This window comes from Ranitomeya imitator, chromosome 9 (genome assembly GCF_032444005.1).
Source record: "Ranitomeya imitator isolate aRanImi1 chromosome 9, aRanImi1.pri, whole genome shotgun sequence".
Classification (NCBI taxonomy): Eukaryota; Metazoa; Chordata; class Amphibia; order Anura; family Dendrobatidae; genus Ranitomeya; species Ranitomeya imitator.
Genome location: NC_091290.1, coordinates 132,684,170 through 132,706,252, shown reverse-complemented (window position 1 = coordinate 132,706,252; position 22,083 = coordinate 132,684,170). Strand labels below are relative to the sequence as shown.

Sequence of the window (22,083 nt, the reverse complement as noted above, 5' to 3'; positions counted from 1 at the left end):
ATTTATACAAATTTCCTGCTTCTCTACGCTGAAATACTACTCCATTCCTTGACTAGAGTAGCATTTCTGGCGCAAGGCGCGCCGCTCAGCAGAGACACATAATGTATTAAGTGGTGAGTGCCTCTTAAATAAATCGGCGCCTCCTGTACTCCATCATGACTGGCGTAGTGTGTGTTCGCTATGCCAGCCTTAATGAATAGGCCCCTAAAGGCCTGAATGATGCCAGAAAACTAGGGCGCTATGGTGTCTAGCTGGGTACTATCCAGAAAAAAAATATTGAAAGGCAAAACCTATTAACATTGTGCTAGGAGTATTAGGACTCGTGTGCTGCAGCATTATTATGTGTATAGGTGAGGCACAATATTTACCTCTGAGATATGGGCTATGCAGTAATCCTATCTATATTGCCTGCCTAATTCACCTGTACTTTTTAAAGTGGCTTTTTTTCTTAAAGGAGTTTTATTGGTAGGACAGGGGATAACTTATTGATCGCTGATCATAAGAGCCTCATCTGAATGGAGCGAAGTCTAGCAGTGAAACCTCTCCGACACAAAACGCGCATAAACGCATGCGGATTTCGGGCAGAAATGTCTGTTTTTTTTGTCAAAATTTCTGCAAGAAATCCTGACATGTGCACATACCCTTAAAGGGACTCTGTCACCTTAATTTGGAGGGAACAATCTTCAGCCATAGGGGTGGGGTTTTCGGGTGTTTGATTCACCCTTTCCTTACCCGCTGGCTGCAATATTGGATTGAAGTTCATTCTCTGTCCTCCGTAGTATATGCCCACTATGGTTATCCAATCTTGCCTTGCGCAGGCGTGTACTATGGAGGACAGAGAATGAACTTCAATCCAATATTGTAGCCAGCATGCAGCCAGCGGGTAAGGAAAGGGTGAATCCCTTTAATCTCTGGAACTGCCCCAAATAAGGTTGTGATTTTCATTGTGGTTGAGTCAGAAATACACGTGATTATCAGGGTAAAAATATTGCAAGTTTGCTGGTGTCTTAACTTGCATTGAAGTCAATAGGAGCCTTGGGTGCTATTCACCTGAACAAATGTGTTGTCTGCGATTGCTGTCCGATGTGCGGTGCTTCTGTATGGCGCAGCGTTTAGGTTTTTGCATTCTCCTGTGCATGTTAAACTTTAAGGGAAAAACACCGCTGCACACCTCCACTGACCTTCTCTGCTCTACTTTATTTCTTTAAGCCATTAGGTTTAGTAACAATTACTTGGTTGTAAGGGAGTGAACTTGTTTTGACTGTCCACTTTCTTATAACTAGGTGATCCTAAGGCTGTATTATCTTCTGCTCCCATATTTTGAGTCCTAACTTGGTTTGACGAAAATACAGTGTAATGTTTGCTGCAGTCAGTTGATGCACAGGTTTATGTAATATCAGTCTTGAAAGAAGTGTGCTATTGTCACAGAATCAATTACAGTGGCTGGCTTCTGATTAAGGTGTGGCTGAGGTGTAGTTGTGGTTTTTCTTGGAAAAATTTCCTTCACAATATTCAGTCCGGTGACTTTGTGCTGTTTTGTAAAGTTGCTTTAGTTGCCTTGCCTCTGAAGATGGCTTTCATGCATTTTATTTGAGCATTGTGTCTCCTGACTTATTGGTAGAGCTTTTTTGAGCTGAGCTTTGCGGTCATGAATCAGCCTAGAGGAGTTCAGAAGAAAGAAAATAAGTTATAAATTCTCTCCTCCAAATCAGCTCGCTGACTGATTCTTAGGGTACCGTCACACACTGCCATTTCGATCGCTACGATTCGTGACGTTCCAGCGATATCGTTACGATATCGCTGTGTCTGACACCCAGCAGCGATCAGGGATCCTGCTGAGAATCGTACGTCGTAGCAGATCGTTTAGAACTTTCTTTCGTCGCTGGACCTCCCGCTGGCATCGCTAGATCAGTGTGTGTGACACCGATCTAGCGATGCGTTCGCTTGTAACCAGGGTAAACATCGGGTTACTAAGCGCAGGGCCGCGCTTAGTAACCCGATGTTTACCCTGGTTACAAGCGTAAAACTAAAAAAAAAACAAACAGCACATACTTACATTCTGGTGTCCGTCAGGTCCCTTGCCGTCTGCTTCCCGCACTCAGTGACTGCCGGCCGTAAAGTGAAAGCAGAGCACAGCGGTGACGTCACCGCTGTGCTGTGCTTTCACTTTCACTCTACGGCCGGCAGCCAGTGAGTGCGGGAAGCAGACGGTAAGGGACCTGACGGACACCAGAATGTAAGTATGTGCTGTTTGGTTTTTTTTTGCGCTGGTAACCAGGGTAAACATCGGGTTACTAAGCGTGGTCCTGCGCTTAGTAACCCGATGTTTACCCTGGTTACCCGGGTACCTCGGCATCGTTGGTCGCTGGAGAGCTGTCTGTGTGACCGCTCCCCAGCGACCACACTACGATTTACCTACGATCACGGCCAGGTCGTATCGCTGGTCGTGATCGTAGGTAAATCGTATAGTGTGACGGTACCCTTAGGCCAGTGTCATACATGCAAGAAACATGGACCGTCCTTGGAAAATCTGACTTGTCTGCTATCCTGACCTGAGCAAACTGATTCATTCATAAAGTACGTAGGCCAGGAGAGGTCTTCTGATGTGAGTGGTCAGTGTTTCATAGGCTAAAAAAAAAAAAAAAAAAAAAGTCCCAGAAGATGTTGAAATCCTTAGATGGCCTTCTTGAAGATTTTTCTGGATTTTTTTTTTTTTTTTTTCTTATTTGAAAGAGAATCTAACTCTATGCTTAATGTGCAGGGTTTAAAAAGTCATAAAACTCCACAATTTTTTTTGTCCCTTTTTAATTGAAAATATCTCATCGCAGCTACTAAAACCTTCAGTAACTACACAGCAAATGATGTGGGGTGAAAGCTTCATTAAGGGTATGTTCACATGTGATTGAATTGTGGATTTTCTTTGTTTAGTGTATTACAGTAGCAGGGATTCCTTGCCACATGCTGCCTACAGGTACCTCCACAGGGGCTAGAGGAATGCCTGCTCGAAAATGCTGTATGGTGTGTACGATGCCTTAAGGCCCCGTCACACATAGCGACGCTTAAGCGATCCCGACAACGATACGACCTGTCAGGGATCGTTGCTGCGTCGCTATGTGGTCGCTGGTGAGATGTCACACAGTGCGATCTCCCCAACGACGCAGCAGCGATGCGGCGAACTGTAGCGACCTGTAGAACGATGCTATTTCATGATGATTCAATGGGACGTCCTGTCAACGAGGTCGTTGGTAAGGTGTCAAACACAGCGATGTGTGTTACCCAGCGGGACCTCAACGATCAAAAAATGGTCCAGGCCATTCCGACTCGACCAGCGATCTCACAGCAGGGGCCTGATCGCTGCTACGTGTCACACATAGCGAGATCGCTACTGAGATCGCTGTTGTGTCACAAAACTTGTGACTCAGCAGCGATCTCGCTATGTGAGACGGGGGCTTTAGACCAGTTGTGAAGGAGCGTGTTTAGTGATTGTGGTAGCATACCTAAGGGTACCGTCACACAGTGGCATTTTGATCGCTACGACGGCACGATTTGTGACGTTCCAGCGATCTCGCTGTGTCTGACATGCTCCTGCGATCAGGGACCCCGCTGAGAATCGTACGTCGTAGCAGATCGTTTGAAACTTTCTTTCGTCGTCTAGTGTCCCGCTGTGGCGGCATGATCGCATGGTGTAACAAAGGTGTGCACGATATTGTATACGATGTGCGCATAGTAACCAACGGCTTCTACATCGCACATACGTCATGAAATTATCGCTCCAGCGTCGTACATTGCAAAGTGTGACCGCAGTCTACGACGCTGGAGCGATATTGTTATGATGCTGGAGCGTCACGGATCGTGCCGTCGTAGCGATCAAAATGCCACTGTGTGACGGTACCCTTAGGTTTTTTCAGCAAATGTGATTTGATCCTAACCAGATAATTAGTCAGTCTTAACACTTTTTTTTTTGTTTTTTTTTCCCCTGTTGGACTGTTTTATAGATCATTTATTTTCTCACTGAACTTTTCGTATAACTTATTGACTTCCGTTAGGTGTAGTGTTGTTTTTTTTATTTTTTTTTTTGTATGTGGTTTCCTGTTTTGAAGTTTGCAGCAGTCCATACTTTTCATTTCAATTGAGATGTAAAGCTACCAGAAATACCCCAAAAAGTAATATTTTTAAGCAATTTTCCAGTTCATGCAGTGCAGCTTGCTGAATACTAAGTTTGTATTGTGCACATTGTAAGAAATTGGTGGAGGGTTCAAGCAGTCTGATTTACATCAAATTAGCTTTTTATCCGCCTCTTTCAGTGCTGATAAACTTTAGTCATGTGATTACTGTTTGAGTCCTAAGGGTATGTGCACACGTAGGTGGGATCTCTGTGGATTTTTCCGCACGTAAACCGCACTACGGATTACTTGTGTATTTACTAAAGAATTACCACAGATTTACCGTTTTTTTTGTGCAGATTCCACCTGCGGTTTTACACCTGCGGAGTCCTATTATGGAGCAGGTGTAAACCGCTGCGGAATCCGCACAAATAATTGACATGCTGCGGAATTAACAACGCAGTGTTTCCGCATGTTTTTTTTTTCCCGCAGCATGTGCACGGCGGATTTTGTTTTCCATAGGTTTACATGGTACTGTAAACTCATGGAAAACAGCTGCGAATCCACAGTGTCAAAACTGCTGCAGATCCGCAGCAAAACCCGCAATGTGTGCACATACCCTTAAGGTACCGTCACACTGAACGATATCGCTAGCGATCCGTGACGTTGCAGCGTCCTGGCCAGCGATATCGTTCAGTGTGACACGCAGCAGCGATCAGGATCCTGCTGTGATGTTGGTCGCTGCAGAAAGTCCAGCACTTTATTTAGTCGCTGGACTCCCTGCAGACATCGCTGAATCGGTGTGTGTGACGCCGATTCAGCAATGTCTTCACTGGTAACCAGGGTAAACATCGGGTTACTAAGCGCAGGGCCGCGCTTAGTAACCCGATGTTTACCCTGGTTACCATCGTAAAAGTAAAAAAAAACAAACACTACATACTTACCTTCCGCTGTCTGTCCCCCGCTGTGCGTCTCTGCACTGACTGTGAGCGCCGGCCAGCCGGAAAGCACAGCGGTGACGTCACCGCTCTGCTTTCCGGCAGCTGTGCTCAGTCAGTGCAGGAAAGCAGAGCGCCGGAGACAGACAGCGGAAGGTAAGTATGTAGTATTTGTTTTTTTTTTTACTTTTACGATGGTAACCAGGGTAAACATCGGGTTACTAAGCGCGGCCCTGCGCTTAGTAACCCGATGTTTACCCTGGTTACCGGCATCGTTGGTCGCTGGAGAGTTGTCTGTGTGATAGCTCTCCAGCGACCAAACAGCGACGCTGCAGCGATCGGGATCGTTGTCTGGATCGCTGCAGCGTCGCTTAGTGTGACGGTACCTTTATACTGTATACATTGCACACTTAGTATTTGGTATTCTACACTAGTTGTCTAAACAGTCTTCTGAAGTGGAAAACGTTTTAGGCCATGTTCACACAGTGCGTTTTTTACTGCGGAACCGCAGCGGTTTTGCAGCTGTTTTCCATGCAGGGTACATAACAATGTAACCCTATGGAAAACAGTCACTGCTGTGCACATGATCCGTAATTTCGTTTAAAAAGCCGCGCAGAATAGCTGCGGCAAAAAAGGAGCATGTCACTTCTTTTTCCTGAACCGCAGCGGTTCTGCACCCATAGACCTCCATTGTGAGGTCAAAATCGCAGTAAAACCCGCAGATCAAAAATATATCTGCGGGTTTTACTGCGATTTGATGTGCAGAACCGCTGCAGCAGGAAGTGCGGGGGAGCGGGCGGAAGTGCGTGGGCGGAGTGTGGCTGCCCCCCCCGTGCTCCGATCCCGCCCCCCCGTGCTCCGATGCCCCCCCCGTGCCCTAATCTCCCCCCCTTATACTTACCCGGCGTCCCGGTGTCCGTCCGGCCGTCTTCTCCCTGGGCGCCGCCATCTTGCAAAATGGCGGGCGCATGCGAAGTGCGCCCGCCAGATTCGCTCCAAAGTGCATTTTGATCACTGAGATATAACCTATCTCAGTGATCAAAATAAAAAAATAGTAAATGACACCCCCCCCACTTTGTCACCCCCATTGGTAGGGACAATAAAAAAATTAAGAATTTTTTTTTTTTTTTTTTTCACTAAGGTTAGAATAGGGTTAGGGGTAGGGTTAGGGGTAGGGGTAGGGTTAGGGTATTTTCAGCCATTTTAGCCCTAAAAAGCTTCCTAGGAAACACACAGTCTCTGCATAGAAAACTGCATAAAAAACGCATCAAAAAACGCATCAGAAAAGGACAAAAAAAGGACCAAAAAAAGGACCTGCGTTTTCTGCCAAGAGCTGCAGTTTTTAAAAAAAACTGTCCTGAAAAAAAAAAAGGATGGAAATCCTGAACGTGTGAACATACCCTTAGGCCGTGGCTAGGCAGTGACTCTTGGAATGGCACAAAATGGCTTTATGCCGCTGCTACTACGTTGCAACCAAATGCAGGTGAATAGTGTGGCCCATTGGGTGCCACGACAGGCAAGTTACAAAAATCCAATTGGTTCTAACTTTCTGTGATTCTTTTTACCTGCTTTTCTGCGATGTAGCAGCTGCACAGAGCGATATGTGGCATTGCAGCCAAAGTTGCGGTGTTAAATCTAAGCCAAAAGTGAGCGCTCGCCTGTTTTCTCGCTGGCGTGCACACAGGCTTTCTATAACGCAGTAGTACTTTGCACGGAGTAGCTTGTTGCTAAGCTTCCGTATGGCTTTGTGCTTGCTCACACTGACTCATGACCATGTTCCAAGATTATTGTTGCTTTCAGCTTCCTTTTACCAAATGTACTTCAGATATTGAGACAGCAACTTAATTTTAAAAAGTCCGACATTTTCAATTAAGATTTAAGTGGTGGGAGGTGATCCTATAATATTGGGATAAATTGTTGGAGCGACCTGTACAGTCATGTTTCAAACTGCGATATTGTTGCCTTTTGGTGGCTTTTTAGTGGCGGTTAATTTTTTTTTTCTATTTTTTTTAATTTTATCCTGTATGCAAGAGGTTTTTTTTTCTTTCTTTTTTTTTTTTTTTCCTGCAGTAGCAATGGGCAAAGGCGTCTTGACTAGGCGCTCCTCTCTTGCTTAAGGCTAGGTTCACATTGCGTTAGTGGAAGTCCGCTAACGGAATCCGTTACATAGCGCCACTAACGCAATGTAACGGATCCGTTAGCGCACCCATTGACCGCATTGTATCTAACGCATGCCATTTTTGGCATGCGTTAGCGATGTCCCGTTATTTCCTGATGGACCTCGAACGCTGCTTGCAGCGTTTTTGGGTCCGTTCTCGCTAGCGCAGATCGGGCATCTGCGCTAGCGGGATTTCTAAACGCAATCCCTTTTTGTACATTGCATTAGCGCATTCCGTTAGTTCAATCCGTTTAGCGCATACGCTAACGCAATGTGAACCTAGCCTAAGTCTAGTTTGGCTTAATCCTGTATTCTTGATTTGTACAACATTATTTATGTCCTTCAGGTCCTATAGGGTTTTCCTGGCTGATTATGTGTAAACACATGGCCACACTGGATTCCATAAGGTGTGTGAGCTTGCATAACAGATTGGATCAAGATAGTCCTTTTACATGTGTGTTCACAAATGAAGGCCCTGCCTGGGAAGAAAGGCAAAAGCGGAAACCTCATTACTAGGCTGCTCCACCTCCATAAACCACAACAGCAAAGCAAACCTGGTTTGGAAAAAAAGCCTCTGGACTCCTTCTATCACTCATTATTCTTATTTAAAAAAAATATAAAGGAAAATCACAAACGTTAAGTATTTTGTTTGCTCTTAATTGTTTTTTTTTTTTTTTTTTTATATTGCAAGGTAAAAACTTGTAATGGATGTCCATTTCCCCTTTATTGGAGGGATGAGGTGTTGAAAGTAAGCTCATTCAAATTGGCCTTCACCTCTGATAAACAGGCCTACTTCGCAACCCCCGTATCTTCCTAATCCTATAACCCCAAACAGTTAATTCAGAACTTTTAACTTCCTCCAATGCCCCCTCCGACCTCCCTCATCTCTGCTGAGGACTTTGCCACAAGCTTTAAAAATAAGATCGACCATACAAGGCAAGTCTTTTTTGTTCAACCACCACAACCCCTTTTGTATATAAGACCGATGCCGTAACCTCCCTGAAGAAGAGCATAGTAGTCTCCTCTCCAAATGACACCTCACTACTTGTGAACTTGACCCCATCCCACCTCCTTTCCAATCTCACCGCCACACTTAACCCATCTCTAACCCCTCTCTTCAACCTATCACTAACTTCTGGTACCTTCCATTTTACTTTCAAACATGCCATAATCTGGCCTATCCTCAAAAGGCAATCATTCAACCTAACCTCTATGTCCAGCTATTGCCCCATATCGATGCTCCCATTCGCTTCAAAACCTCTTGAATAGCATGTTCACACAGAACATTCCTCCCGACTCTCCTCCTAACTCGCTCTTTGACCTCCTACTAACATGCTTCTTTCCTCATCATTCCACTGAAACCACCCTGACCAAAATTACTAACGACTCACAGCCAAAGCCAACAGACAATTCTCCATACTCCTTCTTCACCAGTCTTCTGCCTTCGACATAGTTGACCACTGCTTCATGCTACACATCCTCTCTTCCTTTGGCGTCGAAGAGCTTGCCCTATCCTGAATCTCCTCATACCTTGCACATTTAGCAACTCCTCATCCCACCCTACCTCTGTTTGAGTTCCTCAAGCCTCTGTCCTAAAACCCCCTACTCTTCTCTCTTTATACCCTTGGCCTAGGACAGTTCATAAAGTCCCATGGCTTACAGTATCATCTCTGTGCTGATGACACTCAGATTTACCTCTCTGGGCCAGATTTCACCTCTCTGCTGTCTAGAATTCCAGAGTGTCTTATAAGCCATATCCTCCTTCTCCTCTCACTGCCTCAAGCTCATTGTGGACAAATCTTAACTCATTATCTCTCCTCATTTTGCATATCTTGCCTATGTGATCTATCTATCATAATAAATGACATCACGCTTTCCCCTGTACCGGAAAGCCGCTGCCTCAGAGTAACCCTTGACTCTGCTCTGTCCTTCAAACCATACATCCAAGCTGTCGCCACATCCGATCGCCTCCAGCTCAAAAATATTTCCAGAATCCGTCCTTTCCTCAATCTACTAAAATGATTGGGCATGCCCTCATCTCCTGCCTTGACTACTGCAACATCATCCTTTTGTGGCCTCCCAACACTTTCACACCTCTTCTGTCCGTCCTTAACTCTGCTTCACGACTAATCCATCTTTCTTGTCGCTACTTCTGCTCCCCCCCTTAACAAATCCCTTCATTGGTTCGCAATTCCCCAGCGTATCCAGTTCAAACTACTGACACTGACCTAGAAAGTCATCCTTAACCTTTCTCCTGCGAACTAATCTCCCGTTATCTTCCCTCATGTAATCTCCAGTCTTCCCAAGACCTCTTTCACTCCTCAACACTTATCTGTTCCTCACCCAATCGCCTCCAAGACTTCTGAAGATCCTCCTGGTATTCTGTGCCCCAAAACGTCTGATTATCCCCCACATTTGGAGCCTTCAGATGGAACCTGAAAACCCATTGCTTCAAGAAAGCATACATCCTGCAAATGACCACTCTACCACCTCAACATCACTGGATCTACTGCGTTCTCCCCAGCCTTCGGTCTCCTTCCCCATCATCCTGTAGAATGTAAGCCCGCAAGGGCAGGGTCCTCTCCCCTCCGTACCAATCTATCATTAGCTTGTTTACTGTAAGTGATATCTGTATTTTGTACAGCACCATGGAATCAATGGAGCTATATAAATAATTAATTGTATTTTAGTATGAGCGTAGGTTCATACGACCATGTAAGAAAAGATTCAGTGTTTCATCCAGAAGCTCCGACAATTTTTTTTTTTCTTCCCCTAACATGTCATCCATATACAAGCCTTTTTTTTTTTTTTTTTTTTGCATCGACTGTTAATCCTTTGCAAGACCATTTAGTTTCCTATGTTGCAAAAGTGCAATTTGTCTCTGTAGGTAACCATTTTTATTTATTTATTTTTTTGGATTTTTGCTCCATACAGTTGAATGAGTAAAGGTACCGTCACTCAGCGACGCTGCAGCGATATAGACAACGAGCCGATCGCTGCAGCGTCGCTGTTTAGGTCGCTAGGAGACGTCAAACACGGCAACAGCTGAACGATGCAGGAGCGATCCAGTGACGTACTTATCGTTCTCGCTGGTTGTTCGCTCCATGAAAAACCATAGCAGGCATCGTTGCTTTTGCTGTCAAACATGACGAATCACGCCGACCTGACGACGAAATAAAGTTCTGGACTTCTAGCTCCGACCAGCGATGTCACAGCAGGATCCTGATCGCTGCTGCGTGTCAAACACAACGAGATCGCTATCCAGGACGCTGCAACGTCACGGATCACTGTTGTTCTCGTTGGAAAGTTGCTCAGTGTGAAGGTACCTTAAGTCATATCAGATTTAATGGGGGAAAAAAAATAAAATAGTGTTTTTTTTTTTTTTTTTGTTTGTTTTTCCTGCGACTCTTTCCTGGCATATGAAATCCGTTTTAGGTTTTGATCTCGCAGTGTGCCTTTGTTAGCCGCATGATGTTTACTCGTTAGGTCAACCCTTATTACACTAAAACTCCAACTTCGCTCTATCCCGTCCTGCACTCAGTGCCGTAGTGCTGACACATGGCGACAAGCACAGTATTCTCCTTTTTAGAAGGAATGTGTGGGGCGTCGTGTATCTACATGCTCTGGAAGACAGATTCATATTATTTGTGCCTCCCCTTGTGAGGCACCTTATTCACGTGTATTTATTTTTCAGCCTTATAGACACGTACTTCTAATATAAAACACAGATGCAGTGTGCAAGCCAGCCTACTCAAAGTATTTTATGAGACTGGAAGGGGTGGGATGGTTGTGTTTCATCAAACATGTTGAAACCTCTATCAGAATGGTACCATAGGGTTTTGCCTATGTAGGGCCTATACTCAGTTGAGACTGAGCACGCAGGCTCTGTAGTATATTACTGGGGGATATATATAATTTTTTTTATTTTTTTTTAAATGCTGGTACGCTCAAACTTTCAGCACATGCAATTCCACCAAACAACTTGTCGGTTTTAATAAAAAAAAAAATACTAAGGATTTCTTAAATGTTGTGAAGCTCCTCTCGGCACATTCCGGTGAATCACTTCGTGATGAATTAAAAAGCATCATATCCGTATGTACTTGGATGGCAAACATCCTGTTTGTGAATATATAATAATAATAATAATAATAATAATATAATATTCAAGTGTCATTACCAAACAATGACCCAAGATTAATTCAGAAACATGAAATTTTTGAGAGAATATGAACAGCTCAAAAGTTCAGTTCTTGGGTAGGTTTCTGAAAGCGTTAGGAGAATATTATATATAAGCTCATCAGCCGAATGAGAAATCAAGCTTATTTTTGGTGTGGGCTCGTGGATCTGGCACCAGATTTTACAATGCAAATTTAATATCATTAACTCTCTCCCAAGTGGGCAATGTTATTACCTTTTGGTATCACTGTGTTCGGGCTTGATTTTTGCAGGATGAATTCAATATATTAGAATGCCAAAGGCACCATACCACTTTTACTGAACCTATGAGTTGGCTCTATTTGTAAAGAGATACAGTTGGTGCTCAGCAAGATAACTATTCAAAGTCCATGTTGCAAGTATGAGAAAAATTCGACGCTGGCCATTTCGTTGAAGTTCAGACCTTTATTTCATCTTGAGACAAATAAGCGTTTGGCGGCAGGAAGGGGGTGCAGGGATATGTGTAAGGATGACTTGATGATTTGAATGGCATTATTCATTCTATTGTACAATGTACTGAAAAAAGTAGGGGGGGAAACCCCCAAAGTGAGCTAAATTTGAGGGGCAGACAATGGGGGTTAAATATGCAACTCCACAACTGTGTTTGAGTTTTGTTTTTATGGAGTTCATTGCGCTGTTAAAATTACCTGGAAATATGATTCTCTATATCTATACAATTACGATGATACTGAACTTATTTAACGGGGTTGTCCCACTATGTAGCTCCGTCAACAGAGAAGAGTTGTAGGTTTCAGAATCTAGCGATCCAAAAAACGGTTTTTCTTGTTCTATAAAATATTTGTCAAAGCAGCAAAATATAAAAAACTATATAAATTTGGAATTAATGTAGTTGTACTGACCCAAAGAATAAAGCTGCCTTATGAGTTTGACCACACAGTGAACGACCTAAAAAACAATTCCAATTCCTGAATTGCTGTTTTGTTCATTATGCTACTGAAAAATCGGAATAAACAAAGTTGAAAAAAATGTTGTGCCCGAAAATACCAATAAAAACATTAACACGTCTCCCACAAAAAAGTGTGTACACACACACACACACACACACACACACACACACACACACACACACACACACACACACACACACACACACACACACACACACACACACACACACACACACCCATAGGGAGACAATCAACTTTACAGCACCACGGCCAAGTTTTACTTATGAGGTCCTCATGATGGTTACTTCGATGTGCTGAAATCTCATAGGTTTAGCGACTTTCATTTAGGCCTCAGTCACACGTCAATATTTCTTTTTTTACATTATTCGTATGCCAAAACCAGGAGTGTCTCCAAAACACAGGACAAGTGTCAATCCTTCACTTAGGCCATGTTCACACCATCCTTTTTTCATGCGGAATCGCCGCGATTTTCCCGCTGCGGGTCAGCAGCTGTTTTCCATGCAGGGTACATTACAATGTACCCTATGGAAAACAGGAACTGCTGTGCCCACATTGCGGAAAATCGCGAAAAAAGCCGCACTGAATTGCCGCGGTTAAAAAGAAGTACCATGTCACTTCTTTTTGCGGAACTGCAGCGGTTCTGCACCCATAGACCTCCATTGTGAGGTCAAACCCGCAGTAAAACCCGCAGATGAAAAATATATCTGCGGATTTTACTGCGGTTTGTGGTGCAGTGTGGCTGCCCCCTGTGCTCCGACGCCTCTCCCGTGCCCTAATCTCCCCCCCTTATACTTACCCGGCCTCCCGGTGTCCATCCGGCCGTCTTCTCCCTGGGCGCCGCCATCTTGCAAAATGGCGGGCGCATGCGCAGTGCGCCCGCCGAATCTGCCGGCCGGCAGATTCGTTCCAAAGTGCATTTTGATCACTGAGAGAGGTTATATCTCAGTGATTAAAATAAAAAAAATAGTAAATGATCCCCCCCCCCTTTGTCACCCCCATAGGTAAAGACAATAAAAAAATTAAGATTTTTTTTTTTTTTTCCCCACTAAGGTTAGAATAGGGTTAGGGGTAGGGTTAGGGTATTTTCAGCCATTTTAACCCTAAAAAACTTCCTAGAAAACTGCATAAAAAAAAAACGCATCAAAAAAAGGACCTGCGTTTTCTGCCAAGAGCTGCGGTTTTTAGTCCTGAAAAAAAGGAGGGAAATCAGGAACGTGTGAACATACCCTTATAGTTTCTCTGTAAATTCCACTCCTGGTTTTGGCATTCAAATACTTTCTTGGATTACATAGCAAAATCCTTGTGATAGATTTTCCTTTATGCTGCTGCGATATTTAAAAAAATAAATACCATACTCTCCTATCGTCACTGGGTGCCGAGTGCTGGGGGGCCTGACCAGTTGGGTACACCGGCGGGCTGTGGGGGTCAGGTGCCAGAGTTGCCGCTAGCTCAGGCCCCTGACACTTGCTATATTGACCTTTCCCTGATCCAGCGCTGCATGCCGTTCCGGGTCCTCGGGCTGTGACTGTTCAGTCAGAGGGCGGCGCGCATTAAGCACGTCATCACGCCCTCTGAACTGTGAACGTCACAGGCAGAGGACCCGGAACATGGAGCCGCACGCAGCGCTGGAACGGGGGACAGGTGAATATAGCTTATACTTACCCTCCTGGCGCGTCCCTGCCTATCCGTTGGAGATTGCGGTGTGCGTTCAGTGTTTACGCATACCGCTATCTCCTGGGAGCGTCACTCTGTGGGGTCCAGACTGCGCCGGCGCGTCAAGGCCAGTAACAATATTGCAGTGGGCTCTGCTGTGAAACTATTGTTCCCTGGGGAATTGTTAGTAAATCCTCCTGTACTTGTGACTTGAAGCAGAGAAGTGCTGTGAACGTTGTCTTCACAAGCCACGTCCTTGAACATGTTCTGCTGCCACCCACTTATTTATTTTGTACAGATACTAGATATTTTTACATGTATATCTTGCATGACTGCTGCTATAGCAACTGATGTTCAGTGTCGGTGACTGCTAACGATGCATCGCATATCCTTTGCTACAGACCTGTTAATGCCGCAGCCACAGCAGTGTAGGATTTCATTAACAAGGTGGTTTGCTGGCTAAGGACTGTATGGTAGGGACTGATGATACAGCCGCCATACTGTAGCACCGTGTTCCTCCAGTCTTCTAATGAATATGAGAAGAAATAATTGTGGCCTCTTGTATCTCAGAGCTGTCCTTACCTAGGGATGAATAAGTCAACCACAAAACAGCATAATGGGCATCTGGGTGCTGAGCACAGCCGTGCAGGGTCTGAGCGCAGGGTCTGAGCGCACGGCATTGCCATGTGCCTATAAGCCTGTTATTCTATTGCTGTACTCCTAGTAATTTGGCTGTGACGTGCTTGGAGCACATGTGGTTATGTTTTCGTGTTTGTGCATGAAAGGTTTGTATCGTACAATGTTAATGCTTCTCTCCCACGGTCGTGTTCTGCATGTTTCATCACATGTGATGTACTAAGGCCCAAGCTGTCTATGGTTTAACAACTGGGGAGGGGAGAGATGAGGAAAGATAGTAATTTTACCAGTGTGTGATGTGTCACAAAAATATATATGTGGTTGTTTTTTTTGTTTTTTTTTGTGGCAAAAAATAAACTGGTTAAATTACGTTTCTCTCCCCCCCCCCCTTCCAGGAGCCTGATTCTGGCAGTCTAGTCAGAAAACCTGGCTAGTCTATGGGGCTGTCTATAAAAGTGTCCATAATTGGGATGAAGCAGGGGTCTAATGTTTATGCACATGTACAATCTCTAAGCTTGATGTGAAATAATTCCTCAGCTTCTGTATATTCTTGTATCATAATTTAGCTATTTTTTTTTTTTTATTTTTTTTTACACCCAAAGATCTGATAAGACATGATATTTCATATGATAGACGGATAACCTGTCTGAATTTGTTTTTTAGCTAATGTCACAAACCTTGTGAAATTAACTGGGAGGTGAAAGTCTGTTAAAAGCGTAAAAATACAATGATTATTTAACTGTATATGTATAATGGAGTGGCCATTCATTTATATTCTATGTAGGGTACATAACATCAGTTGTGGTCTCATCCATGAGCTAAATGGCTAATGGGAACCTCCTCCCCATCCTTCCTTAGCATATTAAGACATGTGTTGTATCTGTTCTTTTCATGGATACCACATGTACCCATTCCAATCTATGGTGTTGTTCATATGTCCATGTTTTTCACAGACCTCCTGTCCATGCAAAACGAATAGACATGTCCGTGTTTTTTTATTTATTTTTTTTTATATATAATGTATGTGTTTAAACCTGGACATGTGAATGAGGCCTTAGTGCTCATCTGTAAAGTTTTGATGTACCAAAAATTAATTGACCGGCCTTGCCTCTGCTTCCATAAGCAACATACACCATTGACTGCTATAATATGGAGTGTTTTTCCACAAGAGGCGCTATTATTGCTTTTAGGCTAAATGTCTCTGCCGCGTTGCTGTGGCATCAAGGCGCTGGTTTTGGCATGTTTCTTGGCTTCTTACTGTTGCTTTTAATATGAGCTGTGGTACTTGTGTCTGAGCACGTGGGAAAATGTGTAAAGAAGCCTATAATTGAGGTGTGAAGAGTGCGGTATAAAATTGCCTACTTTATATTGCAATATTACAGCATTTTATAGGTCCCACCATGCACTAGTGTATTGGGCCACTTTCCTAACTGCAGCGCTAAGCCGCTTATATCGCGGGGACCCGAATTGAGGCTGGAACCAAGGTGTTGTGCCGCCGTAGCACTGTAGTTTGACATTTGAGATGCAAATGCCGCTTTGTCTTACCAGTGTACATCTAACAAATCCCATGTTTTTCTTATTTCAGAATCTTCCCCCAAGCTTGGGCTAAACACTGGATTTTTATATGCGACTAGCTCATCGCGGCTTTCCACTATGGAGTCGGTAAATATCCTATTGCAATTTTTTTTTTTAACATCCTTTCTGATGCCACCCGCTGTACGCTCTGGCTGTAAAGCTTCAATATGTGACTTGATAATATAAAATGAAGTATTGTTGACAGACAGTAGTGCATTTTATGACTTTTGTTTCCTTTTACCCTTTAATTATCTGCTTTGCAGACTTTTAGATATGAAGGGTTACTGCACTACATGCCTTTTTTTATATTGCCTTTTATATACAGTTTACTAGCGTGTGTGCTTTACTGCTCATTTGGTTGAAAGCACTGTTTGATCGCAAGGTTTTGGATGCCGCTGGTGATCTGCTTTACTATGATGCTCTGGGTTGCGTTGTATTACTAGTATGTTTTCAGTACAGGATTGTTTTCAGGTGTTTAATGTTTTTTCTTTATACCTTTTTTTTTTTTTTTTGGGCAACAATATTTTAATGGAAATATAAAATGTCACCAATTGACCGTTAACATGCAAAACAAGAAGTTCAAAGATGTTGTACCTACCTGGTCACCTATTGTCATTGCTTCATGTAGTTAATTTTTCGCAATATGATCTTATGTCTGTCTGCAGATGGATTTGATGTAATTAGCAACATTGAGCGATTGACATCGGCTAGTGGCATGATCTGTTTTGTTCATCAGGGTTTTTGTCCCTAATTAGTGATCAGCAAACATGCTCAGAAAAGGTGTTAATCTGAGTATGCTTTGTGTGCTAATAATGTCTTCGGCGTGCTCGAAAAATATGCTCAAGTGGCTGTTGCCTAACACATTCGCACACAAGCATACTCCGATTAACACCTTATCCTGAGCATGTTCTCTCATCACTATTCCTTATCGCTAGGTATTGTGCTTTATAGAACTTTTTGTTGTTGGTGAGCTCTCTCGCTTGACTGTAATTCAGTAGGATCCTTGATGTCTCTTTGCATTTTGTCATGAGACTTTCTGGTTGCATGTCTGGGCTCAAGCATCTTAATGGACTCATTTTGTGAGTGTTACATTGTGTGCTCTCCCCCGCACCATTTGCTTTATGCCTCGGAGCGGGTGTCTTCTTTCACGTGACTTTTTCCATATAGTAGCTTAAGTCTGCTTATTTCTTTGTTTTGAGGCCGAGGCCCTGCTTTCCCGCTCTTGCTTGGCTTGTTGCGTGCAAGCAATTAACAAGCTGCTACATGGAAGACATTTACTTATTGCTTCTTCTAGTGTGTCTTAGTACCTCAGCGCCGGTGCAAAGAAAGTCATTTCTGTTCAGTCTTAAGTGTTCGCTGCCAGAGAGATTGGTGCATTTGGTAAACACTTAGATTTCATTAATCCGAGTAGTGTCAAGGCTTTGCGAACATCATGAGCATTTTAACTAATGTATCTTCAAATGTTCTTTTGGTACCTTTTTTCTTTTTTAAAATGCATTCTGTTTAGTACCATGGTAATTTTTCTTTGCTGATTAATTAAAAATAGATTAGCTCGAAGTGTTTTGTTTTTTTTAACATGTCTGGTTTTGTACTAATTTAATGACTACAGTAAAATTTTCTGTCTGCCTCCCCACCAAACATCCACTGCATTAACGAGCCAAGGTCCTGGCATACTTTAACATGTAGTACCCCAGAACATGACATGCTGTGACACATCAGTAAATGTAACTTGCTTCATTGAAACACAGTGCTGTGGTCTTTCCTACATTCTCAGGATTCCTACCCTGCCACTGAGCGCCACCATCCACCTGGCGTGCCAACCTTTACCTTTCTTCAAAAGTTTGCTTCTCCGTCGCTGCTCAAACAGAAATACGGTACTTTTTTTTTTTTTTTTTTAAACTCCCAATTTGGCAAATTATAATCTAGGTAGTATTGCCAAGGTTGTTCTTGTTTGTCGTCACTTTCTGAGATCCGTAACTTTTATATTTTGTCAGTAGAGCTGTATGAAGGTTTTTTTCTTGCATGGCTGTAGTTTTCTTTGATTGTGTACGTATGACATTTTTTATTGTGTACTGTCCTCTTCATGATGTTTCCCAATCAAGAACAGGTGGCATCATGCAGAAAAAAAAAACCCCTCTGCTCCTAAGGCTGCCATCACACTAGTAGTATTTGGTCAGTATTTTACATCGGTATTTGTAAGCCAAAACCAGGAGTGGGTGATAAATGCAGAAGTGGTGCATATGTTTCTATTATACTTTTCCTCTGATTGTTCCACTCCTGGTTTTGGCTTACTAATACTGAAGTAAAATACTGACCAAATACTGCTAGTGTGACGGCAGCCTTAAGGTACTGTCACACTAGACGATATCGCTAGCGATCCGTGACGTTGCAGCGTCCTCGCTAGCGATATCGTCCAGTGTGACAGGCAGCAGCGATCAGGCCCCTGCTGGGAGATCGCTGGTCGGGGAAGAAAGTCCAGAACTTTATTTCGTCGCTGGACTCCCCGTAGACATCGCTGAATCGGCGTGTGTGACACCGATTCAGCGATGTCTTCGCTGGTAACCAGGGTAAACATCGGGTAACTAAGCGCAGGGCCGCGCTTAGTAACCCGATGTTTACCCTGGTTACCATCCTAAAAGTAAAAAAACAAACACTACATACTTACCTACCGCTGTCTGTCCTCCAGCGCTGTGCTCTGCTCTCCTCCTGCTCTGGCTGTGAGCGTCGGTCAGCCGGAAAGCAGAGCGGTGACGTCACCGCTCTGCTTTCTGGCTGCCTGGCGCTCACAGCCAGACCAGAGATGCAGAGCGCCGAGGACAGACAGCGGAAGGTAAGTATGTAGCGTTTGTTTTTTTAATTTTTAGGATGGTAACCAGGGTAAACGTCGGGTTACTAAGCGCGGCCCTGCGCTTAGTTACCCGATGTTTACCCTGGTTACCGGGGACCTCGGGATCGTTGGTCGCTGGAGAGCGGTCTGTGTGACAGCTCTCCAGCGACCAAATAGCGACGCTGCAGCGATCCGGATCGTTGTCGGTATCGCTGCAGCGTCGCTATGTGTGACGGTACCTTTACTCTGCAGCTACTGTGTAGAGTACGGTAGACTAGAGTTTAACACTTCCAGATCTCCTCTCAGCAGTCAGTGTGAGGGGACGGAGAATACAGCAGAACAGTGTCAACAGAGACATAACTGCAGCTCTCCTCTCACAGCACTGTCAGCCATTCCCCTCTCTGAGATGCTGTCCATAGGAGATCTGGAGGTGTTTAATCATTGCACACACTGTATTTTCTACTATAGATGAGAACTGAGAATATACTTTGGCTTTTGATGTTCCCTTAAAGGGACTCTTGTCACCTGAATTTGGCGGACTCAGTCCTGTCCGATCTGCGGTGTTTTCTCTCTTTTCATTCACCCCTTCCTTTCCCGCTGGCCGCAATATTATCTTGAATGAGTCTGTTTCCTCCGTAGTAAACGCGTGCGCAAAGCAATCTTGCCTTGCGCATGCGCAGTATGCTTTGCCCAACTGCGGGCAAAGCCGAAAAGCATTATTGCGCATGTGCAGCCGCACTATGTCCCAGAACACAGCGAAATACTTCCGGGACATAGTGCAGCTGCGCATGCGCACTAATGCTATTCGGCTTTGCCCGCAGTTGGGCAAGGCAAGATTGCTTTGCGCACGCGTGAACTACGGAGGAAACGGACTCCTTTCCCCAGCCCTTCTTATCCTTGTAGTGGAAAAAAAATAAGAAATTGCAAAAAAACCTTTATAATATTGGGGGGTTGACAGTTTTCCAAGGACCGTAGCATTCCTCCCCCTGATGGATCTGTGTGATGGCTTAACCCTTGCAGTGCAAGACGACGCTTTTCATTAGTACCATTTTGGGATAAATGTGACACTTTGATCTCGTTTTGTGGAATTGTAGCTACCAAAAAGTAATTTTCTCAATCTTTGATTCCCCCCCCCCCATCCCTCATAAGCTGATTGCTCGCAGTCACAGCAACCCATCGTTGACACGCAAGCACGAAAATGATGCGCGCGAATGTTAAGTAACGCTGTGAAAGATAGACAGTGGTATTGGTCAGGTTAACAATTGTGGGGGAAGCAGCGCTCTACCAACAACTGTTAGCAGATCCTGGCTTTATTACATAGCCATGACCTGCTGGGTATGGGGTGATGGCCCGCACCATACACCCGCTTTCGACATGTACGGTGCATGTACAGCAGATGCCGTGAAAGGGTTAAGGCCATTGAGGGCTGTAACAAAAAAACTAGCATTGTGCGTCTTTTGCAAAGAGGGCTTTAGAGATTGCAGCCATATTGCTTCTATCCACTCCGGCTTCTTTTTATAGAGCTGTTGGATGTGGCATCATGACCTGAACCATAAAGCGCTAGAAAGAGAGTTTCTCTTTCAATGCAAATGATCCTCCTGCCTGCTGTATACGCGCTCTTTACACTGAATATGCAGCCCATAAATGCACTGAAGGTTTTTACCCGTTCTCTACATCTGTCACATTGGATGAGAGCAGTTTATATATGCTGCGGTTTAGAAAAGCCTCGTCTGTTGCTATGCAACGCGATGGTCGGCTCAGACGAACATTCGAGGATTTTTCAAGTTTTTAAATTGATTTTACTTTTTTTTTGTTTTTCCTTTTTCCTCTGTACATGCTGGATGAGCTGAACATGGCTTAAATCTGCATTACTGTGTAATTTGCCATACAAATTGTGTGTAGAAAGAAGTTCAACACTTTTTTGTTTACTGAAGGCATTTGGATAAAATAATAAAAATTTAAATACAAACAAATTGTAAATGTATTTTTTTAATTTTTTTTTTTTTTTTTTTTACTATAAATGGCCCAAATTTTGTGTAGGTGTTCCCTACTATATGCAGTGCAGGAGGTGATGAGGATAATGTGCCGTCTATCCTCCCATGGATTATGTCGGTGTAAACATGCTGGTTTATCCACTGTTCATCTGTTCTCAGGAATCACATGACTCCAGTATAATGGAAACCTTCAGAACTTAGTTCATTTCTATTTAGTGTTAATACATCCCTATGAATCATTACTGTGACTGCATGCTGAGTATTTCCAAAATGTACGTCTCAATTCTCCCCCCTCCTTCTCACATACTCAAATTGCCACTGTTTAAAACGGTTAATGTTTTGTTGGCCATGTGAACGTGGTCCGCTTTTATGTTGTCTGCAACAGTATTTTATGGCGGCCGTGCCAATAAATGGCACTTCATAACATACAAGGACCTATAGTGTTTTTTTGCTTGGGGAGGTAACGAAAGGCTGCCATAGTTGGCTGTACTTGAACAATCCAGTCTTGGGTTTAGGAACATCCCAGGCTCCTGTTGTGCTAAGGAGCCTCCAACCTTCCTTGAGCCCCCCTCCTATTACCATGTGGGGTCCATTTTCCTGTGAGTGTTGCCATCTCCTCTAGTTAATGCTGTCCTGATGCTGTGGAAGCCAAAAGGAACCTGAAGTCCTACCTCTTCCGACAAGCCTGTAGTACGCCTCGTTCCACCAAACCGCTGCACCATCAGTCTCTCTCCTCCTGTACCAGTCGGTGACTTGTTTTAAGATTATTGTCCTTTTTTTATTATCTACTATATAATTGTTTAAGGGTCACTTCCGTCTTTCTGTCTGTCCTTCTGTCTGTCACGGATATTCATTGGTTGCGGCCTCTGTCTGTCATGGAATCCAAGTCGCTGATTGGTCTCGCCAGCTGCCTGTCATGGCTGCCGTGACCAATCAGTGACGGCCACAGTCCAATTAGTCCCTCCCTACTCCCCTGCAGTCGGCACCCACTGCATACTCCCCACAGTCACCGCTCACACAGGGTTAATGACAGCGGTAACGGACCGTGTTATGCC

General features: G+C 44.0%; 1 protein-coding gene across 1 annotated transcript in view; it reads left to right on the top strand.

Moving 5' to 3' along the window:
* ANKRD11 (ankyrin repeat domain containing 11) overlaps positions 1–22,083 on the top strand; it is a 188,411-nt gene that overhangs the window by 6,343 nt on the left and 159,985 nt on the right. Inside the window, exon 2 of the mRNA XM_069738955.1 lies at positions 16,218–16,294. The gene's annotated coding sequence lies outside the window, so the exon portion shown is untranslated. The remainder of the gene's footprint in view (positions 1–16,217; positions 16,295–22,083) is intronic.